At 43.3% G+C, this 27,953-nt stretch overlaps 2 long non-coding RNA genes across 2 annotated transcripts in view; one reads left to right on the top strand and one right to left on the bottom strand.

The window, feature by feature from the left end:
* LOC133235184 (uncharacterized) overlaps positions 1–5,683 on the bottom strand; it is a 59,959-nt gene extending 54,276 nt beyond the window's left edge. Inside the window, exons 1-2 of the long non-coding RNA XR_009732464.1 lie at positions 5,509–5,683; positions 457–609 (exon numbers count right to left, since the gene is read on the bottom strand). This is a non-coding gene — a long non-coding RNA (uncharacterized LOC133235184). The remainder of the gene's footprint in view (positions 1–456; positions 610–5,508) is intronic.
* On the top strand, positions 475–27,201 carry LOC133235186 (uncharacterized). The gene is made up of 3 exons (XR_009732466.1): positions 475–562; positions 18,787–18,824; positions 25,137–27,201. It is a non-coding gene; the product is annotated as an uncharacterized LOC133235186 (long non-coding RNA).
* Positions 27,202–27,953: the final 752 nt, after the last annotated feature.

Below are 27,953 nucleotides of genomic sequence, written 5' to 3'. Positions count from 1 at the left end.
GAAAGAAAGACTTGACTTGTCACTCAGCTCTCACTTTGCATGAATCATAACAGAACTGTTTGTGGGGAAACAGCCTAGTTCTAGGAACTGGTAATAGAAGCTGGGGTTTGTCACCTTCACGGGTGCATCTCCAATCCCACTTGGGTGCTTGTCTGGGCCCCATATGATGCTGCACCCTTGACCCAAGGGGAACTGAGCAATTGGGCAACGGCCACCTCAGCTGATGAATGCCCAAGTCGTACACACACAGCGGCCTCTGTGGCCAGACCCCGGGCAGAGGACAAAGAGGAAAGAATCTTCAGAGGGATGGCCTATACCTCCCTTCAAAACATTATTTCTAAATCGTGAGTCATATTATAATGACAGTAACAACAATAGCAGGGAACCTGCATTCAACACTTAGCTATGATTATTCTCACTAGTGTTATTGCTTCATTAATTGACTGAACAAAGTACCTTGTAAGTTGCAATTATTCTTGCAACAAAGTGCAGCACTTAAGAGTTCAGGCTGTGAGGGCAAAGAGACGGAGGTTTGGTGTCACGGTCACCTCTTGCTGGTCGGGTGAGTCTGAAGGTTACTTCAAATTTCTAGGCCTCAGTTTTCCTCATCTGTAAAATGAAGAGGATATTAGCATTCCCTGGAGGGACTGGAAGGATTAAATAGAGTCATTTATGTAAAGCAATTAACAACATACTTGTTAGTTCAGAATGAGGATTCAGAGATTTGGGAGAAGGTAAAGCCTCTGCCTGCGATGCTGGAGACCCGGGTTTGATCCCTGGGTTGGGAAGATCCCCTGGAGAAGGAAACGGCAACCCACTCCAGTACTCTTGCCTAGAAAATTCCATGGATGGAGGAGCCTGGTGGGCTACAGTCCATGGGGTCACAAAGAGTCGAACACGACTGAGCGACTTCACTAATGAATTATTACAAGTGAAATGCTAGGAAATTGCCATTTCTCTTCCTTCAGAAAGAGCTGGCTTTCTAAGGCCAGCTGTTCTCTGCCTGAACTCTGTAAGCCCCTAAAAGGATCTGAGCTTCCCATGAGTGATGATACAGAAAAAAACCAAAGAGCAAAGAATGAAGTGACCTCTAGAAACAAACTACGATTTCTTGACCATGGGTCAGAAAAGCTGCTCAGGTGTCTCACTCGTCAGATTTCAAAGGGTGGCAGGATGGTGGAGTGCACAGGGAAAAAGCCTGTTTTTTCAGTTTTTTAAATTGAAGTAGTATGTTAATTACTGTTGTACAACAAAATGACTCAGTTACACATTATATATTAATACATTTGTTTTCATATTCTTTTCCATTATGATTTATCACAGGATATGGAATATACCTCCAGCTTTCATTTCTGCCTGGGATTTAGTCCTGAACGTATTTTCTCACTAGCAAGATCAAAGGGATGGTGTACCTAACATCACTCATGGCATCTTGCTGGACAGCAGGGAGGTGGGGACACCAATCCAAGTACTTGCTACCAGTCACTTGTGTTTGAGGGGAGAGGATGGTATTCATTTTTGCTGTGGGGTAGGCTTTGAAATAGAGTGAGGAATTGCTGCAAAATGAATATTCAATTGGGGAATGTCAGTAGTTGAGTTTGTCTGTGGATCTGATTATTTTTCAGGACAAACCCAGTGACCCTGCTCTGAGTTTCAGGGTCCCTTCTCCTTTCCCCTGATATCTACTGAGCAGTAACCATGTACCAGGGCTAGGCTACATACCGCAGGATATGGGGTCATGGACTTGATGGAGTGTTTGCTCTCAGGAGTGTCTAATCTAGTTGGAGAGACAGACATTGAGCAGATTTTTTTTACCACCAAAATTGTCATTGCAATAGATGCGAGGAACGAAAAGGCTGGAGGCAGTAAGGATAAGAGTGAGGGAGAGGGCCACTGTACCTGGTCTGGGAGTTCAGGGAAAGCCTCTCCCAGGAAGTGATGTTTGAACTGAGAAATGGAGGGTGAGCAGAAATCAGTCAAGCAAAGAGCGTCTGGTGGGGATGTGCGTGGAGGAGCTCAGCGTTTTCAAGAAACGAGGAAATGGCCAGCGTGGCTGGAGTCCAGCACGCAGAGGGAAGAGAGACGTGGCCTGGAGCTGGTGCGGGGGTGGGGCAGAGGAGACAAGGCTGGCCTGCTTTCCTCTCACTTTGCATGGCTCCTTTTAGCTCTGACATGTACAGCTCCCAGAGGGGAACTGTCATGGGGTTGCGGGTCTGCAGGCCAGTGCGTTCCTCCGGCTCTGGCTCGGGCCTCCTCCCTGTGGCTGTCTGGCTCTGCTGCCCTCGCTCGCCTGTGGTAGGTTTGCCTGCCATTTTCCTGGGAGCTCAGCGGCCCCCTGAGCACTGAGACCACAGCGGTCCTCACTCAGAGAGTCTGGGAGCCCTGGTGCAGTGTTACCCAGGTCATTTGGCTTCCTCTTGCATTGCCCGTGATCTGACGACCCAGTAAAGAACCAAGTCCCCACTTCCTACCCCAGCCCCCAGTACTGGTCCCTTCAGGACAGTGGGAATGGTTGCCTTTCACAGCGCTGGTTCAGAGCTGGCTCACTGGACCAGGGCTGAACTGTGGTTTCTCTGGGTCAAGTTCTCTGGGTACAAAGGGGAGCAGACCTAGACAGAGTCCTGCTCGGGAGCAGCTTGCAGGCCACCAGGCAGTATGCTCAGCCTCGTCGCTCTGATCCTATCTCGTCCCCAGAAGAACCCCATGCAGTAGCGACTGCCACTGGTGCCCATTTTAGAGATGAGGAGATTGAGTCAAAGAGGAGCTAAGCGACTGGCCCAAAGCGACACTTGTCAGTGGTGGCAAGGCTGGGATTTGAACCTGTCTGATCCCAAGGCCCAGGTTTTTAACCAGCATCTTCCACTCCTTTTTCTGAATTTTTGGAAGTGTCCTTAGACTGTGATTCTTCCACAGCTGGGGCCCTGTCTTATGGATGTCTTGTGGGTACTCCACACTCCATGCTTCCCTGTGGCTGCAGCTCGCCTTCCTGTTCTCACAGGCAGGGCTTCTCTCGGTCCCTGCCATCTGCTGGCCCAGTTCCCTCCACTGGCCTGCTGCTGACACTTTGACTCCCAACTGGGTGACGGGGACACAGTAGGCACTGTAGTAACCCAAAGAATGACCCGAAGGCCTGAAGTTCTCCTAAGAGTTGTGTCTTCAAGGAAGTGTTTCTCAAAGCGGATGGCATCATCCTTAGAGGGTGTTTCCTGGTGACAGTGCTTTTAGTTTTCACAAGGATTGCAGTGCTGTGGGGATGGAGATGAGGAAGTCTCACATCCTCCTGGCTTTGAGGACCAGTATGAGACAGAACTGTGGGGCAAAGAGCTGTCCTGTGTCCCCTCAAGATTTGAAATGCAACCCCCCACAATGATATAGATTAAGAACTTATTTTTTTTTTAATTATTTGAGCGCATATCTTAACTGTTCCTTTTTTTTTTTTTCATATAAACACAAGCATGGTTTTAGTAGGCACCATGCTTCCTAGGAATGCCGCTGCCACTGCCAAGTTGCTTCAGTTGCGTCCGACTCTGTGTGACCCTATGGACAGCAGCCCATCAGGCTCCTCTGTCCACGGGATTCTCTAGGCAAGAACACTGGAGTGGGCTGCCATTTCCTTCTCCACCTAGGAATGCTACTTCTGTATAAATGGAAGGAAGGCTCCGCACTTTACCAAGAGTTGTTCGCCATTTTGAAAATGACGTCATGAACGCAGTATCACATTCGGAATCTGAGTCACTAGGGCCACATGGTTACATCAGTTTTCATTTATAGCTGTTTCATTCATGGAGAGTCTGCGTATGCCTCTCTAGCCCTTATTTGGAAATAGCATATATAAAACAAAAGGGTCAACAACATTCAGTCAAATATGGTCTAATTCCTCTGAAATTCAGATGTAATCCTTAAAAATAGGTCCAAACATTGGCTACTCACCTATTCATGAATCATCTGAGCATTTTCATGTTACAAAATAATTATACTGTAAACTCTATTTTTTGTATCTCCCTTATGTGACAAAACAGTACATTGATTTTTAGAAATTGTTTGTAGGTAGATTATACCAGCTGTGAACTGCAATTCAGGAAAGTAAGGACAATGTTACAAAAACATTGTTTTAAGAAAAAGGGGTTATGGTGGAATTTTGAACTATAGTTTTAAGAAAATGAGATCGATTTCCTAATGTTGGCACAAGAATTTATAGAGAAAATATATAATTGCCCCATCCAAGCCTCCTCAGTAATTAAGAATTTACTTTATTGGATATTTTTTTCTCCAAAGACTTTCCTATTCTTCTCTTGGAAGTATCTTCAGAAACAAGGCGGGGTTTTATTTGCGCTCTGCCCACGCCCTGTCCCCCACCCCACCTTGAGAAGCTCCTAGGGTTTTGCTTATTAAGGAAGATTTTGGTATTTGAAAAGAGCCAACGGTTTTTCAGGCCAAATTGTCATGGCCAAGCCGGGTGATCAAGCTAGGGGATGATATTCTTGGTCACGGGCTGTAAGATCTGGGGGCAGAGGTTGTGTTTGATCTATCTTTGCCTCTTCACCCCAGCTCTTAGTGCACAACAATAGTAGGTAATCAGTATTAAGATGAACCGAATTTGGCAAACATGTGACATGAACTAAATCAATCCATGTTATCATACTGTATTTAAATAATATAGCAGTGTGTACTGGACCAGAAAATGGAACTTCCTCCTCTGGATGTCAGTGAACACATTTAAAAGATGCTATGCTACCACCCACTCCAATAAGAGGGGACTGGGGGCTGTGACTAGTGGATCAGCCCGAGATGATGCATTTCAGTTAAAAATTAGTCCTTCTGCACTCTATCCATTCTCTTGGGAATCCTACTTTCAGAGGAGTAATGGCAGATTTTGAAAGTTCTTATCTCCTTACAGTAAACACTGATAACAATTTAGTGAGTCTCCTTCCAGACTCAAAATACAGACATACGGCTTCTCTAGTCCCTCAGTGGTAAAGAATTCATCTGCCAATGCAGGAGAGGCGAGTTTGATTCCTGGGTTGGGAAGATTCCCTGGAGAAGGAAATGACAACCCACTCCAGTATTCTTGTCTGGGAAATCCCGTGGACAGAGGAGCCTGGCAGGCATGGCGTCTCAAAGAGTCAGACAGGACTGAGCAACTAAGGAACAACAACTCCACATCCTCCAGGCACATTGGGGCGTTCAGCTAACCAGAGAGCGAGTCTAATGGTGCATGAGGAGTCCGTGGATATGGAGCCGACTATCTTTTATAGAAGGGACACACGAGAATCCATGGATCTCGGTGTCCACGTCTTGGAATCAATAGCCCATGGATACCAAGGGGCAACCATGTTTCCATAGAAGATGTGTGTGTGTGAGGGAGGTAGGCTCAGGGAAAGGGAAAGTTTCATGTGTTTCTTCAGCTTGAAAAATGAGATGCTATCACAATACTGTTCTAAAATGCATTCTGTTTCTGTATCACAGTCCACTTAGAACTGTTACTGAGCCCAAGCTTGTTCCACTCACCTCACGACAGGCCAGTAAATTGGGAGACGATGTTTGAACAAGGAATAACGATTGTAACTGGAAAGCTAGCAGACCCAGATGATGGCAGACTAGGGTCCCAAAAAATATCCCCTCTCAGCCCTAATTTGGGGCTCCTTTTATACACGGAAGGGGAGGGGAGGGGCCCGCTGTGGCACTGACCAATGACTGAGTGGGGCCGTTAACGGTTGCTGGTTGGCAGTTGCTCTTGCTAACGGTTGCTTGCTTTGGGGAGGGGCCCACGGTGGCCTGATCAATAGCTGAGCGAGGATCATTTAGCTCAAGCCTGCCCTGCTGATGTTACAGAACCCTGTTGCCGTCAAATGTTTTCACTAGCCTGGCTCTGAAGGAAATTCCAATGCAGGAATGCCAGAGATGTTCTGAAGAAAGACAGGAGGACGATTTTAATGGAAAATATGACTTCAGATACTGGCTCAGATGGTAAAGAATCCGCCTGCAATGCAGGAGACGCCGGTTCTATCCCTGGGTCAGGAAGATCCCCTGGAGAAGGGAATGGTAACCCATTCCAGTATTCTTGCCTGGAGAATTCCATGGACAGAGGAGCCTGGCCAGCTACAGTCCTTGGTGTCACAAAGAGTTGGACATAACTGAGCGACTAATACTTTCTTTCATGCCTTCCGGTACATGAGTTCTTATGAATGCCATCTTCCCCTCCTCTCTTGAAACACATTGAAACTTTGAAGTTGCTAGCTTTGAGTCCAACTTACAGTGGAGAACAAAAATTTATATTCTAGTGTGAACAAATAAGGAAACACTATCACCTGATTTACAATCAGGGTCAGCATTCTGAAGGATAAAATAGTGTGATGGTCTAGACACTAGAAGAAGAGACCACTTTAGATAGAGTAATCAGGAAAGGCTTCTTGGAGGCCCTCATCTCCCCTAAAAGGAGATGAGAGATCATGCAATGGCCTGAGGTCAAAGAGAGCTTTGGTGTGCTTGAGGAACCACAGAAAGTGTGAGAGACTAATGACCAACCAAAAAAGCCCTGGGAGGCAGGATCCTGACCTTGAAAGGTCTTAAACTTCCTGATAAGAGCTTGGATTTTATTCTAAAGGGGGTGACGTGCTCCTATGTGGTTTTATATGATCTCTTTGTTGAATGAAAGATCTCTTTGGAGAAGGACAATGGTCAAAGCATGGGGACCAGTTAGGAGCCGTGTAGTTGTTTGGGCAAGAGAGGATGACAGCTTGGTAGAGGGAGATGTTGTGAACACAGAAGTAAATGGATTCAAGGTCTCCTAAGGTGGAATCACCAGGGTTTGCTTATGAGATGATGTAGTGTGTGTGTGTGTGTGTGTGTGTGTGTGTGTACTCTTTTGCACACTGGCTAAGATTTGGACCTGAGCAACTTTGGGCATGGTGGTACTATTTCTAGAAATAGGGAAGATGAGAGAAGAGCAAGTTTGGGACACAGAGGGGTCAGGGAAGTGAGAGTTCCTTTTTGGTCAAATTTCATTTCAAAATGAATTTTTGACACCCACTTCAGATGCCAAGTAGGCAGTTGGATAAACACATTAAGAGATTCAGGGATGGTGGGTATCCGCATTTAGATATTATTTAAAGCCAAGGGAGCTGACATTGGAAAGTGGCTGTATTTTCCACTTTCTAAATGTCTTTATCACAAAGTTTCTGAGTAATAAGAAAAAGAAATTAAATCAAGGGGAAGAGAGAGAACAATTCCAATTTCATCTATAGCCCATGTCTTGCCACAGAACAAGTGTGTGGCTAATGCAAATGCCTCTGAGAATGACACACTCTTATGACACGTGAGACATGCACACCACCTGCTGGTCATTTCTGGGCATTTTCCAACACACCCTCAGGCCAGAGTAAGTCTTTCGTTTCTAGTGTAAGCTGGCAGGAGAGTATGAAAGAAATCCAGGTCAGGGTTGCTGCCCTCCAGAGCTAAGCAGGAGACCACAGATGCCACGGGTGTGGTGGCATAGTGGGTTTGGAGCAGAGAGAGCTGGTTTGGAATCTCACCTTTGCGTAAGCAGATGGCAAGGCTCTTGCCCCTCGAGTCTAGAGTAGCACATCCAACAAAACTTTCTGTGTTGTTGGAAATGTTCTGTCTCTTCTGTTCAGTGTGGTGCCACTAGCCACCCCTGACAGTTGAGCCCTTGAAATGTGGCTGGTGGAACTGAGAATCTGACTTTTAAAATTCTAATTATTTTTTTCAAACTGTATAAACTTTTTATTTTGTATTGTGTGTTAGTTGTTCAGTCATGTCCAACTCTTTGCGATCCCATGGACTGTAGTCTGCCAGACTTCTATGCTCATGGGATTCTCCAGGCAAGAATACTGGACTGGATTGCCATTCCCTTCACCAAAGGATCCTCCCGACCCAGGGATCAAACCCTGGTCTTCTGCATCGTAGGCAGATTCTTTACCAATTTTGTATTGGGGCATGGCCAGTTAACAATGTTGTGGTAGTTTCAGGTGAACAGTGAATGGACTCAGCCATCCATATACATGTATCCATTCTCCTCCAAACCCCCTTCCCATCCAGGCTGGCACATAACACTGAGCAGAGTTCCATGTGCTATACAATAGGTCCTTGTTGGTTATCTATTTTAAATACCCCAGTGTGTACATGACCTTCCCAGACTCCCCAACTATCCCTTACCCCAGTAACCGTAAGTTCATTTTATGTCTGTGAGTCTCTTTCTGTTTTGTAAGTTTATTTGTATGATTTTTTTAAGATTCCACATATAAGGGATATCATACTATAGTTCTTATAAGTTTAAATATCCACCTGAGTTAAAGACTGCTGTATTGAATAGCAGAGTTCTTTGTTTGGATTTTTTTTGGCTATACCACAAGGGATGTGGGATCTTAGTTCCCTGACCGGGGATCAAACTGATGTCCCCTGCATTGGACACAGTGTTAACCACCTGACCACCAGAGAAGTCCCTTGAATAACACCATTTTAAAGGCTTAATTTCTTCACCTGTGCAAGGGGGATGATAACACATATCTATGGGATCTTATGCAAGTTAAAGTAAATTATTTGAGAGGACTTCTAGCAAGATGCCTGGCTTATAACAGGCAGTTATAATGTGTGTTTGGATATACACCCACTAGAATCTGTGGAACATTCCACCTGCACACCCATTGCTAAATTTTTCATTAATCTCCTGCTGTGAATTCAAAAGGAAAAACAGGGAATATTCATTAGCACCACAGGTCTGTCTCTCTTAAAAAAATCTGTTTGGAATGAATCAGTCAGTGTGGTGTTTTGTATTTTTTTCACCCTCTCTCTGAGATGGGAGACTATATCAGCTTATGGTAAAAGAGTCATCCCAGTCAATGAATAATCAGAGGCAAAGCCAAGCAGATGAGAAATCTTGGCCTCCATCCTGTGAAGCCACCCCCTAAGCAACGTTGAATAAATCTGTTCAGGCTTAGCATATTTTTCAGGGTAATTGGCTGCAGTTTTCTCAGTCTTCAATTGGTTAACCTTAAGTTGGACTTATGCCAAGCTAATGAAACAGAGAATGAAGTAAGTTCTGAATTTTGTTTTAAGTTTCAGGGAGGGGACTATGGCATTAGACTTGACAGTGCTGAGACCAAAAAGAACTGTTTGTTCAGGCTTATTTACCCTGAATGCAAGCAACATCTGGGTTTCTGTTCTTTTCCCAGATGGTTCCCTTCTCCTTGGAGAGGGCTACAGGTGACTTAGAGAGAACTTCACGGAATACCATGTAATTAAACTAATTGAGGCTCTGTTGAGGCGGGATGTTCGCATTTTAAATCATGGGGTGAGGAAGCTGTGAAGATAAACAAGTGACACTTTCCAGAAATGGTTAACTGTGTGGACTTAAGAGTCAGGGGATCTGGGTTCAAGTACTAGCTTCTCCCTTTGGCCTTGAGTAACTCATGAAGGTCTCAGAGCCTCTGTCTTCTTGTCAGTAAAATGGGCGTAATGCCACCTGCCTCAACAGACAAGGAGAAATAAGATGTTGCGTGTGAAGCATCAGCATAATGCCTGGTACGTGGTAGAGACTAAAACCATGCTGGTTGGTTTTAGGTTTCCTCTTCTTTAGGGTGATACAGTGATGCTTCTGAGAAAAAAACTCACAGTGTAGCCTTTCTGTGTCTCCACATTGTCATGGGCTGTTATGTTTGTTATGGGTTGCATCATTTCCCCCAAAATTTGTATGCTGAAGTCCTAACCCCCAGCAATTCAGAATGTGACTGTATTTGGAGACAGGCTCTTTAAAGAGGTGATGAAGGTAAAATGAGGTCATTAGGGTGGGCCCTCATCCAGTGAGACTGGTGTCCTTTAAAGATGAAGAAATCTGGACACACACATGCACCGAGGAAAGACCACGTGAAGACAGAGGGAGAAGACAGCCATCTGCAAACCGAGAAGAGACGTTTTAGGAGAAACCAACCCTGAGCCTGGTTGGAGGCCGTCTATGGGGTCGCACAGAGTTGGACACAGCTGAAGCGACTTAGCAGCAGCAGCAGCAACCCTGCTGACAGACTTGTAGCCTTTAGAGCTGTGAGAAAATATATTACTATAGTTTAAGCCACCCTGTTTGTGGTGGTTAGTTACAACAGCCTTGGCAAACCAATGTATGCACTCTCCCTGGTCCTCAAGCATCCACTGTTTTCAGCAAATATTTTTAGGTCTGCTGTGTTCCAGGCTCTGAATATACAAAGATGAACAACACAGTTTCTATGCTCACGAAACAGATCTTCTAGTCGAGCACACAGAAGATCATTCCTTAATCTGACCTGCATTAAGGAGTTAGGTGGGTGAGGGAGAACAGTTATGAGATAAGGTGGAGGGGACAGGAAGTGTGCGCCCAGTTCATCAACTACAAGTTTTTATGTGTGTTGACAGGAAGTGTGCACCCAGCTCATCAACTGCAAGTTTTTATGTGTGCTTTGTTTATAAAAAGCCAGCACTGGAACTCAGTCCAGCCACTGCTGTCCTCACAAACACCACTGTGATTCTTGTTGCGGGTTGAGTGTGCTGGGATGCTCCACTCAGATCCTCCTTCTGCCCCAGGAGATGGGAATGATGCTGAAAGACAGCCATCTGTTGTCATCCTGCTTTGGGGATCATATTAATTGAAGAAAACTGCCTTGCTTGGTCACACTTCCTTCCAAGGTCATGGGGAGGCAATGCACATCCAGTGACTAGGAAATGTGAGGGTTTAAAGCTGACCCTCTTGATGCAAATCAAGACAATTCTGGAGGGCCAGCACAGCTTCAGAGCTGCCCATGAGATTAACTGAGACCTCTAAGCCCACCTTATGGGTCAGCTTTTCCCTCCGTCCAACCCTGCTTCTGTCCCTTCCCTTTCACAAGTCTCGTCTCCAAAACCTAATAGTCATGCTGCTACCAGTCTTCATCCCAGAATCTGCCTCTTGGGAGTCCCATCTGTGACAGTGTTCCTACTGAAAATCAAGCATAGATGACCAGCAAACGCAGATCTTCAAGGCTTCCTTCTTTACGGTCCAGCTCTCACAACTGTACATGACTATTGGAAAGACTATATGGACCTTTGCCAACAAAATGATGTCTTTACTTTTTAACACACTGTCTATGTTTGTCATAGCTTTCCTGCAAAGAAAAGGGAAAAAATATTTATTTATTTATACTTTTGGCCTTGTGGCATATGGGATCTTAGCTTCTCTACCAGGGATTGACCCTATGCCCCCTGAAGTGGTAGCAAGGATTCTTAACCACTGGACCACCAGGGAAGTTCCCAGAATTTGTATTTAGAGGAGATCATGGCTCCTCCAGAAGTGTTTGCAGTACTCCCAGTCCCTTCCCAGGGGTCCTTTATGTGTGGGCCACCTCATGATTTTGCACCTTGGATCCAGCTGCTTGGACTAGGTGTCAGACCCAAAGGCAGTCTTCTGTAGGTGGGCCAGCAGCCAATGAGATGGTGCTTTGCAAGCAGCGGGTCTAACAGATGACCCCCATCTACCTCTCCAGACTGTTCCACACCGTGGTCTCTACCTTTGCTTTCTGGGGAGGCTGACTTCCTGCCTCTTCTCCTTGGCTAAGATATCTCACATGCCATGGCCTCTGCCTAGAGCACGAGGCTTTCCCTCCTCCACATGCCTTCACAGAATGACTCCTTATTCCGTTATCTCCTAAAAGTTGCTTCTTTAAGGAATCAATCCCTTACCACTTCCGAACTTTTTGTTGTTTCCTTCACATAAGGACCCCAGTTTGTAAACTGATATTGGGATTAATGTCTGTAAGCCACACTTGGCTGCCAGCAACTTGAGGGTAGAGTCCACTGCTCACCACTGTACTCCCAGCTCCACCATGGTGCCCAGAACACAGGGAGACCCAGCACTATTAGCTGAATAACTAATGTGAATTTTCTTCTTTTTTTATTTTTTAAATATAAATTTATTTATTTTAATTGGAGGCTAATTACTTTACAATATTGTATTGGTTTTGCCATGCATCAACATGAATCCACCACAGGTGTACACATGTTCCCCATCCTGAACCCCTCTCCCACCTCCCTCCCCATACCATCCCTCTGGATCATCCCAGTGCACCAGCCCCAAGCATCCTGTATCCTGTATTGAACCTGGACTGGTGATCTGTTTCATATATGATATTATACATGTTTCAATGCCATTATCCCAAATCATCCCACCCTCTCCCTCTCCCACAGAGTCCAAAAGACTGTTCTATATATCTGTGTCTCTTTTGCTGTCTCGCATACAGGGTTATCATGACCATCTTTCTAAATTCCATATATATGCGTTAGTATACTGTATTGGTGTTTTTCTTTCTGGCTTACTTCACTCTGTATAATAGGTTCCAGTTTCACCCACCTTATTAGAAATGATTCAAATGTATTCTTTTTAATGTCTGAGTAATACTCCATTGTGTATATGTACCATAGCTTTCTTATCCATTCGTCCGCTGATGTACATCTAGGTTGCTTCCCTGTCCTGGCTATTATAAACAGTGCTGCGATGAACACTGGGGTACACGTGAATTTTCTTCTTGAAGGGTGACTGAATGAGCCAAATCAGTTCCCTCTTCTTCAGATCACAAGTTTAAGTTAGGTACTTCCCTGGTGCTCCAGTGGGTAGGACTTGGTACTGTCACTGTTAAGGCCTGGGTTTAATCCCTGGTCAGGGAACTGACCATGGACATCATCAGATGGTCAATACTGAAATCAGATTGATTATATTCTTTGCAGCCAATGATGGAGAAGTTCTACAGAGTCAGCAAAAACAAGACTGGGAGTTGACTGTGGCTCAGATCATGAACTCCTTATTGCCAAATTCAGACTTAAATTGAAGAAAGTAGGGAAAATCAGTAGACCACTCAAGTATGACCTAAATCAAATCCCTTAAGATTATACAGTGTAAGTGACAAATAGATTCAAGGGACTAGATCTGATAGACAGAGTGCCTGAAGAACTATGGACGGAGGTTCCTGACACTGTACAGGAGGGAGGGATCGAGACCATCCCCAAGGAAAAGAATTGCAAAAAGGCCAAAAGGTTGTCTGAGGAGTCCTTACAAATAGCTGTGAAAAGAAGAGAAGCAAAAGGCAAAGGAGAAAAGGAAATATACTTATTTGAATGCAGAGTTCCAAAGAATAGCAAGGAGAGATAAGAAGGTCTTACTCAGTGATCAATGCAAAGAAATAGAGGAAAACAATAGAATGGGAAAGACTAGAGATCTCTTTAAGAAAATTAGAGATACCAAGGGAAATTTTCATGCAGAGATGGGCACAATAAAGGCCAAAAATGGTATGGACCTAACAGAAGCAGAAGTTATTAAGAAGAAGTGGCAAGAATACACAAAAGAACTATACAAAAAAGATCTTCATGACCCAGATAATCACGATGGTGTGATCACTCACCTAGAGATAGACATCCTAGAATGTGAAGTCAAGTAGGCCTTAGGAAGCATCTCTAATGACAAAGTTAGTGGCGGTGATGGAGTTCCAGTTGAGCTATTTCAAATCCTAAAAGAGGATATTGTTCAAAGTGCTGCACTCAGTATGCCAGCAAATTTGGAAAACTCATCAGTGGCCACAGGATTGGAAAAGGTCAGTTTTTATTCCAATCCCAAAGAAAGGCAATGCCAAAGAATGCTCAAACTACCACACAATTGCCCTCATCTCACACGCAAGTAATGTTCAAAATTCTCCAACCCAGGCTTCAACAGTACATGAACCGTGAACTTCCAGATGTTCAAGTTGGATTTAGAAAAGGCAGAGGAACCAGAGATCAAATTGTCAACATCCGTTGGATCATCGAGAAAGCAAGAGAGTTCCAGAAAAACATCTACTTCTGTTTCATTGACTATGCTAAAACCTTTGACTATGGGGACCGCAACAAACGATGGAAAATTCTTCGAGAGATGGGAACATCGGACCACCTTATCTGCCTCCTGAGAAATCTGTATGCAGGTCAAGAAGCAACAGTTAGAATGGCCATGGAAAAACAGATTGGTTAAAAACTGGGAAAGGAATATGTCTAGGCTGTATATTGTCACTCTGCTTATTTAACTTATATGCAGAGTACATCATGAGAAACGCTGGGCTGGATGAGGCACAAGGTGGAATCAAGATTGCTGGGAGAAATATCACTAACCTCAGATCTGCAGATGACACCACCCTTATGGCTGAAAGCGAAGAAGAACTAAAGAGTCTCCTGATGAAAATGAAAGAGGAGAGTGAAAAAGTTGGCTTAAATTTCAACATTCAGAAAACTAAGATCACGGCATCTGGTCCCATCAATTCATGGAAAGTAGATGGAGAAATAGTGGAAATAGTGACAGACTTTATTTTTGGGGGCTCCAAAATCACTGCAGATGATGACAGCAGCCATGAAATTAAAAGACGCTTGCTCCTTGGAAGAAAAGTTATGACCAACCTAGATAGCATATTAAAAAGCAGAGATGTTGCTTTGCCAACAAAGGTCCATCTAGTCAAAGCTATGGTTTTTCCAGTAGTCATGTATAGATGTGAGAGTTGAATTATAAAGAAAGCTGAATGCTGAAGAATCAATGCTTTTGAAATGTGGTGTTGGAGAAGACTCTTGAGAGTCCCTTGGACTGCACAGAGATCCAACCAGTCCATCTTAAAGGATATCAATCCTGAATATTCTTTGGAAGGACTGATGCTGAAGCTGAAGCTTCAAAACTTTGGCCACCTGATATGAAGAACTGACTCATTTGAAAAGACCCTGATGCTGGGAAAGATTGAAGGAGGGAAAAGAAGGGGATGACAAGATGGTTGGATGGCATCATCGACTCAGTCGACATGAGTTTGAGTAAACTCTGAGAGTTGGTGATGGACAGGGAAGCCTGGCGTGCTGCAGTCCATGGAGCCACAAAGGGTTGGACACGACTGAGCAACTGAACTGAATTGAACAGGGAACTGAGATCCTGCAATCCATGAGGCATAATCCATCTTAAAGAAAAAGTTTAAATTAGAAAAATAAGGTGGGATTCATTGGGAGATTGAGATTGACTTATTACACTAGTATGTATAAAATAGATATGAGAATCTATTAAATAGCACAGGGATAATGAGACTCAATTATATAGCACAGGGAACTCTACTCAGTGCCCTGTGGTGACCTAAATGGGAAGGAAATTAAAAAAAGAGGGGATAGATGAATACCTATAGCTGTTTCACTTCTGTAAAAGCAGAAACCGATACAACATTGTAAAGCAACTATTCTCCAGTAAGGAAAAAAAAAAGAAAAACACACACAGAGTCAGAGTTGATGAGGTTTGGGGTGGATCAATAGTTCTCAAAGTGTGGTCCAGGGACCCCTTCCCCACCTTTATAAAGACCACCTTTCAGGAGGTCTACAAGGTCATAACTATTTTCCTCTTAAATCTAAGATATTACTGTGCCTTTTATCACCCTCATTCTCTCATGAATATATATTGCATAGAATATGAAAAGCTCCTTTTATAGTTTCGCATCCCACACTTTAACAAATCTTTAAGAAACTACCACTTGTCAAGTTTTGGGAAAAATGCCAAAAAAGAAAACTCGCGACTCTCTAAAAAGTCTACTAAAATCTCCCTGTCTTTTTAAACAATACATATCTCTGTGAGGCCAGGTTTTCTTCATATACTTGAACCAAAACAACATATGGCGATGTCATGATGAAAAAACATACATGAGAATTTAGCTACGTTCTATTAAGCCAGACACTGCAAGAACATTGAAAAAATGTAACACAGGGGAATACTTTTCACTAAATATATTGTTTTGGGAAAATAAAGTTATTTTTCATAAAAAATGTTATTTGTATTAACACCTAATGAATTTGTTGTTAGTTTTGTTAAGTGACACTACAAAATTTTTTAATTTTAATTTATAATATGATAAATATCTATAAAAATAATTCACACAAACAAAAACTCTTTTAAGTGCAAAGATGTCCTGAGACCAAAAAGTTTGAGAATTATGGGGATCAAGTTTCACCCAGAATTCTGAGTAATTTTGCAAAACTTTGATATAGTTTCATGTATTTTGGCATCTAGTATTACTGCTAAAAGTCTAGAAAATTTATTATCTTAATGATTTTTAAAAATTGAATGATGTTTGAAACTTCTAATTCAATTCTGAGAATATAAAGTAACACTGCTGCTGCTGCTGCGAAGTCGCTTCAGTTGTGTCCGACTCTGTGCGACCCCATAGATGGAAGTCCACCAGGCTCCTCTGTCCCTGGGATTCTCCAGGCAAGAACACTGGAGTGGGTTGCCATTTCCTTCTCCAATGCATCAAAGTGAAAAGTGAAAGTGAAGTCGTTCAGTTGTGTTCGACTCTTAGCGACCCCATGGACTGCAGCCTACCAGGCTCCTCCATCCATGGGATTTTCCAGGCAAGAGTACTGGAGAGGGGTGCCATTGCCTTCTCTGTAAAGAAACACTATGTTGCTTTAAAAAAAAACAGGAAATTAATATGTGATACAATATTATTAACTAAAGTACAGAATTTCAAATTTCACAAGATTTTATGCTAGTGTCCAGTATTTATTTTCATAGCTTATTCAAGACTCTAGATTGTATTTAAGTGCATTGAGCAGATTCAGCTGCATGCAACAAATTCTGGTAAATTCTCTTTCCATTTTTATTCTGTTACAAATATTTTCTAATTTTCATTGTTATGGCTTCTTAGATACACCCATAATTTAAAAGTGGACATTCAATTTCCAGATACATGGGATTTTTAAAAGTATCTTTAATATTAACTTTTCATTTGATAGTAATTTCTCATTTAAATGCTTTCTTTTCTGCTATCACCCTCTGTGTTTTTTTCAGTCTTTTTAACTTTATTGAGGTTTTCAGTGGCTAAGTCAAAGATCTCTCTTGGTAGATGCCACATAGCACTTGAAAATACATAGGTTATTTTCAAATATCTTTTGATATTGATTTCTAACATAATTTCTAACGTAACATATACTGATAAGAGAACAAGACTTCGTATGAGTTCAATACCTTTAGACCATGAAACTTTTGCACCTTGTTTTATGTCCCTGGATATGTTTCAGTGTCTTCTAGTTTATAGTCTATGGGAATTTGAATCGAATTTTTTCCTACTGTTGTGTGAAAATTGTATACATCATTATTATGGATACACTTGGATCAGTTCATACTGCTTTTCAGGTCTACTATAGCCTTCTACTTCTCTGTATAGTCATTCTATTAATTTTTGAGAGTTTGATTTTGAAACTCCAACTAAAAATCTTAATTTATCTACTTAAAAAATAGCTATAATATATAGCAGAACTATATGTAACCTTGTTCGGCATTTTCCAATTCTCCTGTAAATGTGTTATCATACTTTCATAATTTAAAAAATAAGAAAGAAAGAGGAAAACATAGCAGTGTCAAAAAAAAAAAAAAAAAAAGAATTCTGAGTACTTTTGGATGCAAGAGACAAACTCAGCTCAAACAGCCATAAGCCAAAGCCTGTCTCTCTTCACCTCTTGGTCCCTTACCCCCTATTATTGGCTTCATGTTGGGCAGGCTTTCCTCTAAGAGCAGGTAATGATGACTGTCTGCAGCTACAGGTTTAGGTCCTATTAGCTTGGCAACCATAGCATATCCATTCCAGTAGTTCTAGCAAAATCCACAGTGTAGACCCTCTTTCCATTTTCATCCCCGGGCCAATCCCCATGACTCTGCTTGGTCAGGTCTTAGTCTTCCATTCATCTCTGTGATGATGAGTTGTGTGTGGTCAGTGTTCAGTGAACCATGTGGACCAAGGAGGGTAGCTCATCAAAGGAAACTTAGAAGCTTTTACCAAGGAAAAGGTAAAAGGGTGTCATGTGGGCAGGTAACAACTGTCATCTTGGAAAGATTGGGGTAGAAGGCTGAGAATATGAGAAAAGTAAGTTTTCTCTAAGGAGAATTCAGTAGAGGTGAAGAGATTAGGGAAGGCTGGGTTGAGTGGCACGTGTTGAGACAGGATTGGTGGAGGGAAGTATTGCTGGTTTCCTGTTCCTGTCTGACCCATGAGGCCTTGATGATGATGGAAAAAGGGTCGCTGTGGCCTGTGTGGACTGGATATAACATCTTCAGCATTTGGGGGCTCTCTTTCTGCTTCCCAAGACAAACTGGATCACACCTTATGCTCTGATCACCAGACTTACCTATCCTGAGTAATGTTGCCTGTAGCCTCTGCTCCACATTAGGGAACCCTGAGGCAGAAGAGGTAACAGTAAAAGTGTTAGGTCAAGACTAGAGTTTGGAAGGAAGATTCAGGATTTAGAGTCCTTTGCTGCTGCTGCTGCTGCTAAGTCACATCAGTCGTGTCTGACTCTGTGCGACCCCATAGATGAAAGTCCACCAGGCTCCTCTGTCCCTGGGATTCTCCAGGCAAGAATACTGGAGTGGGTTGCCATTTCCTTCTCCTTAGCATCCCACAAAACAGAACACCAACCATGAAAGACGTTGCCTGTTATTGCTGCAAAGGAGAAAGCTACCCAAGGAGAATTAATCCTTAAGAAGTTTACCCTCTCCCTCTGCTCTCTCATGGACAGACTTTCACTGTGGACTTTCACATGTGAAAGATGAGACGTGTTCCACATGGACCCAAGACAGGAAAGAGAACCAAAGATGAGAAATAGAGGCAGCTAGATTTTGTCTCAGTATAAAAGAAAACGTTCAGTCTCATCATCCAGAGCTGGAATGGGTTTCTTCAGGTGTGTGTTTGGAGGGGACAGGTCAATTATGCGCTAATGCATGACCTCATTTTCTTCCAGGTCATGAGTCTGGGGAGTGCTGAAAACCAGAGTTTGAGGTAAGCACAAGATGATTTACTCTTTACTCTGAAGAGCTCCTTCTCTTTCCTTCCCTCCCTCCAACTCCCCTCCCCCCTCCTTCCTTTCTTGCTTGCTGTGGTGAATATTGATACTTTATTTTGGCATAAAGAGAGGAATCTGGAAAATGCCTTATATTTGAAATTTTCTTGATTCTCCTTCCCATGATGGAAACCCTTCCTTCATCTGTTCAGATCCAAAATACTTGAAAACTGCAGCAGCAATACAAATGCACGACCAAAGGTCAGCCAGGCAAAAAAGTGGTGTCACTTGGACAGACACCAGGGTGCTAGATGGGAGCCTCTGTTTCTGCTTTTCCTTTTTTGTCCCCAATTCTCTCAGAGAGGGTGTCAGAAGTAGCTGGTGGATCTAGTGTCGTGAAGGCTCTTCAGTAGCTTGGCTGGAGGCATCTGGCACCGGCAGGGATCTGGCTGTTCTCATCTTTCTCTGGCGTGGTTTGGGGCCAAACATCTGCATTTGCTTTCCAGCCCTTAGAGTCTGGGCAAACGAAGGAAAGAGCGAGTCTCCTTTCAGACTCCTGAGGCCAAAGGAGGACTGCCCTGGGGCAGAGGGTGACAGAGGGGTCAGCAGGAAGTCTGTGTGGACACTGCGCTTCTGCTAGAAAGACCAAGGGAGAGGGTCCCCTGGCCCCGAGTGCAGTCAGTGAGCAGGTGTAGGAACCAAAGGAATAAACTGCTGACTCTCCTGGGGAGTGCAGGCTTCTCACCTGTCCTGTCATCCCTTGCTCTGCTCCATCTCCCTCCCAAGTTCCCAGCTGCATTCTCCCAAGCCTTCGCTTCTCTGAGTTACCTGAGAACATCTCAGGGATTGTCTTAGAGACCAAGGGGGAGGGCTCCATTTCCTGAGGCTCAGTCAGAGATGGACCTACCCTGGGAGCCCTCCATCCTCTCATGTCTCACATGACCTCACCTGTGCATCGTGGAAACGATAGCTCCTATCTCATCTCTGCTGAGGGCCCCTGAGCAGTAAGATGTGTTCATGCCCAGAGATTTTGATGCTAATTCCTTCTGGGTTCCTGGTACCCCAGTCTCCTAGGGCCTATGCTGCTATTCCAACCACTCCTCCCAGTTTTCTAAGGTCCTGACATCTAAATAGGGAAGCTGCTTCTATGCCTCAGTTCCTCTGACCCTCTGGAAAGTGACAATACAACAAGAACCTGCCTATCAATCTATTTAATATTATCACCAGCGTGTGTTATATGATCACTTGTATATTGCCAGTAAGAACAAAATCCTTCATTTCTTGAATACTTAGTGCCTTTTGTATGCAGGTCAAATCTGTATGCAGGTCAGGAAGCAACAGTTAGAACTGGACATGGAACAACTGACTGGTTCCAAATCAGGAAAGGAGTACATCAAGGCTGTATATTGTCACCCTGCTTATTTAACTTATATGCAGAGTGTATCATGAGAGATGCTGGACTGGATGAAGCACAAACTGAAATCAAGATTGCCAGGAGAAATATCAATAACTTCAGACCAGCACATGATACCACAGTTATGGCAGAAAGTGAAGAACTAAAGAGCCTCTTGACGAAAGTGAAAGAGGAGAGTGAAAAAGTTGGCTTAAAACTCAACATTCAGAAAACTAAGATCATCGCATCCAGTCCCATTACTTCATAGCAAATAGATGAGGAAACAGTGAGAGACTTTATTTTTGCGGGCTTCAAAATCACTGCAGATAGTGACTGCAGCCATGAAGTTAAAAGATGCTTGCTCCTTGAAAGAAAAGTTATGACCAACCTAGACAGCATATTAAAAAGCAGAGACATTACTTTGCCAACAAAGGTCCATCTAGTTAAAGCTTTGGTTTTCCTAGTAGTCATGTATGGATGTGAGAGTCGGACTATAAAGAAAGCTGAGCACCAAAGAATCAATGCTTTTGAACTGTGGTATTGGAGAAAACTCTTTAGAGTCCCTTGGACAGCAAGGAGATCCAACCAGTCCATCCTGAACGACATCAGTCCTGAATATTCATTGGAAGGAGTGACACTGAAGCTGAAATTCCAATACTTTGGCCACCTGATGCAAAGAACTGACTCATTTGAAAAGACCCTGAGGCTGGGAAAGATTTAAGGCTGAAGGAGAAGGGGATGACAGAGGATGAGATGGTTGGATGGCATCACTGACTCAGTGGACATAAGTTTGAGTAAACTCTGGGAGTTGGTGATGGACAGGGAGGCCTGGCGTGCTACAGTCCATGGGGTTGCAAAGATTCAGACACAGCTGAGCAACTGAACTGAACTGAACTGAACTGAACTATGTGAGTGAGGTCCTTGACTTCTCTCAACAACATTATGACCTAAGTACTACTATTATGCCCATTTTACAGATGAGGAAACCAAGCTCAGGGAAATTAAGTGGCTCGGCCAAGAACACGTAGCTAGTTTAGTATTGAAAATGGAGTTAAAAAAAAAAAGTTTGCAGCTTTATATTTCTGATTTTGATCATAATATATTTTTGCTTGTTCTAGATTTTAAAATAAATGAAACCATTAAGTATGTAGAAAAACGAATAAACATTGTTGCATACCTGAGAAAAACAACAAAAATATTAAAATTAAATTCAAGGCCTCGTCTGCCTGACACCAGTGTCCATATTCTTAGCCATCATACCAAGTGCTCCTGGTTATTCCTACTAATATCCCTGAGAGGAGTTTTAAAGAGAGTTAAAACATTAAATGGAGAGAGGAAGATGGAAGTTTGTCTCTGTGTTAATTAGGGAAGTGCTACCTATAGTAGTTGTTAAACTGCCAATTTCAGAGGCTTAACACAGTAAAAATGTATTTGCTACTTACGTAACAATCTGATGAAGATTGTTTCTGGTGGCTTTCACCCATGTGGTGATTCAGGGACCCAAGCATGTCTCTCTCTCTCTTTTTTTTCCCTTTTGAACTTTTTATTTTGTATTGGGGTATAAAAAGCAGAGACATTACTTTGCCAACAAAGGTTCGTCTAGTCTAGGCTATGGTTTTTCCTGTGGTCATGTATGGATGTGAGAGTTGGACTGTGAAGAAGGCTGAGCACCGAAGAATTGATGCTTTTGAACTGTGGTATTGGAGAAGACTCTTGAGAGTCCCTTGGACTGCAAGGAGATCCAACCAGTCCATTCTGAAGGAGATCAGCCCTGGGATTTCTTTGGAAGGAATGATGCTAAAGCTGAAACTCCAGTACTTTGGCCACCTCATGCAAAGACTTGACTCATTGGAAAAGACTCTGATGCTGGGAGGGGTTGGGGTCAGGAGGAGAGGGGGAAGACAGAGGATGAGATGGCTGGATGGCATCACCGACTCGATGGACGTGAGTCTGAGTGAACTCCGGGAATTGGTGAGGGACAGGGAGGCCTGGCGTGCTGCAATTCATGGGGTCGCAAAGAGTCGGACATGACTGAGCGACTGATCTGAATCTGAATCTGAATCTGAGTAGCCGATTAACAATGTTGTGGTAGTTTCAGGTGAGCAGTGAAAGGACTCAGCCATACATGTATATGTATCCATTTTCCTCCAGACCCCCTCCTCCTATCCAGACTGCAACATAACACTGAGCAGAGTTCCATATGCTACACAATAGGTCCTTCTTGGTTATCCATTTTAAATATAGCAGTGTATACATGACCATCCCAAACTCCCTAACTATCCCTTCCCCCAAAAACCCATAAGTTCATTTTATGTGTCTGGGAGTCTCTTTCTGTTTTGTAAGTAAGTTCATTTGTATCATTTCTTTTTAGATTCCACATATGTGATACTTCTTCTCTGTCTGAGCCTTACTTCACTCAGTATGACAGGCTCTGAGTGACCCAGGCATGTCTTATCGCATGGCTTTGCCATCCCTTAAAGGCTTAAGCACCTCTGTATCCAGGACGAAGGGGAGAGGAGAAGAAATAACATAGCCTATTCTTAACTGTTTTGGCCAGAAATGACACATGTTACTTCTGCTCACTTTCTTTTGGCCAACACTAGTCACATGTCTGTGAAGGGGCCTTAGGAAATATGTTGGGTACCTGGGCAGACATGTTTCAGCATCAATGCTGCAGCACGGAACAGGGACCACAAAATATTCAGCAAAGAGTTATTTCTGCCCTGATCTTAAAGACCATAAATTCCTTCTATCCCATAGGTTCTATGGTTAATGATGTTATTTGTCTGAAATACATGAGAATTTGATGAGGGTAAAGGTCCTTTCAATAGGGCAGTATTCATGTGAGAAATGGCCAAGACAGAAAATGTCTGTAGTAAATGTTCTCTATGGCCTGAGGTTTTCAGCATCTGAAAAATGAGTGTCTGGATCTTTTACGTGTGGTTCACTGTAGGATTCCGTTGCCAGCATGGACTCCAGAGGCAGCAGCCTCACTTAGGCTCCATGACTCACTGCAGAGAGAGGTAGCCAGAGATGTGGTTTTAACATACTGTTTAGAAATAAGCATCTGAGAAGTGTGGAAACATGCCGTCCTGATTTGCTCAGCTCTATCGTTAAGCGCTGGCATTAGCACCATCTGCCAAAATGTGGAAGTTGCTTAAAAATGAGTCACCTGGCACCAGAAATCATTTCTGCACACAACCTCCCCCACCATCTCCTGGTATCAACAACAAGTCTCTGCTGCTTGTAAGTTCTAAGAAGCCTGAGAGAATGGGAGTCCCCCACCCACCATCCCCACCAGGTGACACTTGGTTATTAATCCTCCAGGGCAAAGGCATCAATTTCCTTGAAACTTACCGGCACACTTACTTTTCAAGGATGCTGAATCATGTTGCACGGACAAAGGCAGTATTATTTCTAAGTTCATATGAGTGCTAGCTGAATTAGACTCCTTTTCATCTCTTTCCCATCTCAAACCCAGTGTTTCTTCGATAGGTGGCAGCTTAAACAATGAGAAACATAATACAATTTGTCTCATACATCCAGAAAGATGCCAAATCCTCCACAGTCCATTTTTGGGTTGTTTCTTTTCTAGGTGAGTCAATGTCCCTTGGATATCCTGTAATTTAAATAATGAAATATGAGATTAACTCCTATAGCTCAGATGGTAAAGAATCTGCCTGCAATGCAGGAGACCCAGGTTCGATCCCTGGGTCAGGAAGAGTCCCTGGAGAAGGGAAGGCCACCCATTCCAGTAGTCTCCTTGCCTGGAGAATCCCATGGACAGAGGAGCCTGGGGGACTCCAGTCTCTGGGCCTGGGGACCCCCAGACTTCATGGGGTCCCAAAGAGTTGGACACAACTGAGTGACTAACACTTTCACTATTAATACATCTTATGTAAAAGTCTAGAGCAATGAAAGAGGGGGAAAACTGGTTGGTATATAATCCCATATATTCATGTCAAAAAAGGAAGAACACTCACGACTATTAATTACAGTCCTGGCTTCTGTGGCCAGTCTGTGATCTTAGCTGATATTTATAACCGCCACATTCCTTCACCCACCACACATTCCCTTTGCCCTTAGCAAGCATTGGCCAAGGCTCTGTGTCACCTTCATTTGTAACCCTCTGACTGTGTAACCCCAAAAGCCATGATTTTCTTCGGGGCCTAGAACACCGGAAGCCTATGGTAGAATCAGGCTGCTGACTGGGTGGTGCTTGCATGCCTGCTTGGCAGAGGGATGCTGTTCTGAGCTACTGGTGTGCCTCCTACAGGTGCCTCCCAGCAGAGCGCCTTAGGATTGGGAGGCAAAGCTGCTCATTCAGTTGCTTTTAAAGAGACTTGGGGCCACCAGGTTACCAGGTGACCTTAGGTGACCATAACAATGGGCATTGTGCTGACATGCTCTTCATCAGCTGGGAAATATCAGAATATGTACTCATATATAACAGCCAATTTTATCACAAGGATTTCTGTAAAAGTTATCAGGGGACCCGAGCTATGATCCTAACTGGTGTTGCTAGCTAATTGTGTGACTCGAATGTCCGCTTCCTCATCTTTGAAGAAAGGGCCCACACTCACTGATAAAGGACCAAGCTTACCTGGTTTAGAGTGGGGTTCTATCTGCTGGGTCTGTAGAGCAGTGGATCTGCTCCATAGGGGATAATACATAGGGGATCAATAGAATACAAAAGGATTCTATGGTTAAATCAGGTTGCTAAGCCTAGTCATGTCCATTGCTGTCTTATATGACTTTTTATCACCTTTAATTTTGTAATGTGTATGTGATAGGCAGGTGCAGAGGGACATTGTGAGAAGGGCATACGTACCATTTCCCAAATGTATCATGAATATATATATTTTTTACATGTAATATAAATATGAAAACTGGTTTAAAAAAATACTTTTTATTGCAGGCACCTGAATCAAGATTGCCGGGAGAAATATCAATAACCTCAGATATGCAGATGACACTACCCTTATGGCAGAAAGTGAAGAGGAACTAAAAAGCCTCTTGATGAAAGTGAAAGTGGAGAGTGAAAAAGTTGGCTTAAAGCTCAACATTCAGAAAACGAAGATCATGGCATCTGGTTCCACCACTTCATGGGAAATAGATGGGGAAACAGTGGAAACAGTGTCCGACTTTATTTTTCTGGGCTCCAAAATCACTACAGATGGTGACTGCAGCCATGAAATTAAAAGATGCTTACTCCTTGGAAGGAAAGTTATGACCAACCTAGATAGCATATTTAAAAGCAGAGACATTACTTTGCCAACAAAGGTTCGTCTAGTCAAGACTATGGTTTTTCCTGTGGTCATGTATGGATGTGAGAGTTGGACTGTGAAGAAGGCTGAGCGCCGAAGAATTGATGCTTTTGAACTGTGGTGTTGGAGAAGACTCTTGAGAGTCCCTTGGACTGCAAGGAGATCCAACCAGCCCATTCTGAAGGAGATCAGCCCTGGGATTTCTTTGGAAGGAATGATGCTAAAGCTGAAACTCCAGTACTTTGGCCACCTCATGCAAAGAGTTGACTTATTGGAAAAGACTCTGATGCTGGGAGGGATTGAGGGCAGGAGGAGAAGGGGACAACAGAAGATGAGATGGCTGGATGGCATCACTGACTCGATGGACGTGAGTCTGAGTGAACTCCGGGAGTTGGTGATGGACAGGGAGGCCTGGCGTGCTGCGATTCATGGAGTCGAGAAGAGTTGGACACGACTGAGCGACTGATCTGATCTGATCTGATCTGATTAATATCACCAGGAACCAGGTTTCCATGGAATACAGAATAGGAAATTCTGTTAAGTATTCTATAAAAATGATACACAGCTGTTAAACTTGGTTAGTCCAAAGTCTGAATTTATATGTGAGAATTTTTATAGAAAATAGATTTAGGTTAAAAGAAGCCAAAGATGAAATTGCATGTGCATATTGATGATAGGGGAATTACATCTAAGTACTTTGCAGAGGAGAGGAAATGAGTGAGGTCGTATTTGAGAAGCACAGGACTGTTTTTCCATTGAGTGATGTCAATGATAGTCTAACAGATTAAGTTATCAAGTGTTAGGCTTGGTTGGGTGTTTTTTAAACAACGCTCCAGGTGGCCAAGGGTAAAGTCAGGGTTAAGGGGAGAATGAGCCAATGAAATCCACACTCTGCTTTAACTAAAACACTCTGCTTCTATCTGAAAGTAGAGACACAGGCCCTGAAGTCAGGAGCCCTGCCTTTGAATATCACATGCCACAACCGAGGGCAACATGACCTCGGCCATCTCTCTGACCCTTGGTGTTTCCCTTTTTCAATTGGAAGATAAGGGGAAAAAAACAAACCTCACTTTTAAGGTTTTAGACAGGATGAAATGAGATAATTCTGGCAAAGTGCAAAGCACGGTAAGAGGCCCTATGAACTATTATTAAAATTCTTTCACAGAATGGTTTTTCACATAGGTGTGTGAAGAAGGGGCCTCCTAAGTAAAAGGGCTTAAAAACACAAGACTAGATGATTTTTAACGTTTTTTTCATGGTTAAGAGTCTGTGGTCCAGCAGTATAACAGATACGTCCTGTGACAGAAAATTTCCCTGTTTCTTCTCCTCAGTTGTCACTTCTGGTCAAAAAGAGGAAAAAAAGCAAGCAAAAAAAAAAAAAAAAAGACATTTGTTGTATAGTTCCTCAATGCTTGTTTTTTTGCTAATTTCATTTGGTTTATTTAGAAGAAAATATGAGAACTGGCAGAAGAGTCTAAAGGACTGCAGTTGGTCTTCAAACCAAGGCTCACTTAGCTCTTGATTCACTGAGGGAGAGAACAGGTTCACCAGCTTGTGCTTTCAACGTAAAAATTGTCCACTTGAAAAATAAAATTGAGTATAAAGCATCTACATGTTAGAAAATATCTAAAAATGGACATGGTTTCTTTATAGAAATGCACTCCCTCTTTGCCAGTTGTACTCACAAAGTGAATTAAAATTTTCATGGTGAACAGATTGTTTAAAGCTTAACAGATAGTGAATTCAGGATGTTCACTGGGTGGGTAATTCTCCATTTGCCCCAGATCTTTTCTCCACATTTCTAGACTCTGCTCTGAACCCTGGAAAGCTGATCCCTGTGAACCGTGTTTGTCACCCAAGTCCTCTTGCCCCCTGACTTCTAGTTGGCCAGTAGGAGGCACCAGCTGGAGGTTCAAGCATGGAAGAGGGAGAAAGGTCTGGATATTTATTCCTCCTGCTTTTTCACGACTTGGCCTGATTAGGGCTGCGTCTGTATCACTTTGTGACTTCAACCTCCCTCAAACAGCCCCTCTGCATGGTGCTAACTCTGATCCAAGCTCTGGTAACATCATTTTTCTTTTTTTGACTGTGTTGGGTCTTTGTTGCTACATGCGGGCTTTCTCTAGTTGCAGTGAGTAGGTGCTAATCTAGTTACCGTGCAAGGTCTTCTCTTCGCAATGGCTTCTCTTGCTGCAGAGCACAGGCTCTAGTGTGTGCTTGGGCTTCAACTGATGTGGTGAACAGGTTTAGTTGCCCTGTGGCATATGGGATCTTCCAGACCAGGGATTGAACCCATGTCCCCTGCATTGGCAGGCAGATTCTTAACCAGTGGACCACCAGGGAAGTCCTGGTAACACCTTCCAGCCTGCAGGTGGTAATGGCTTCTCAAGTTGCTAGTCCCTGGGTACCTTGGCATCCCAGTTACTTCCTTGAACCCTGGCCACCTCCATAAGTAGTTGCTCAAAGTC

This window comes from Bos javanicus, chromosome 22 (genome assembly GCF_032452875.1).
Source record: "Bos javanicus breed banteng chromosome 22, ARS-OSU_banteng_1.0, whole genome shotgun sequence".
Classification (NCBI taxonomy): Eukaryota; Metazoa; Chordata; class Mammalia; order Artiodactyla; family Bovidae; genus Bos; species Bos javanicus.
The sequence above is the reverse complement of the archived record's forward strand: the minus strand, read 5'-3'. Positions and strand labels throughout refer to the sequence as shown.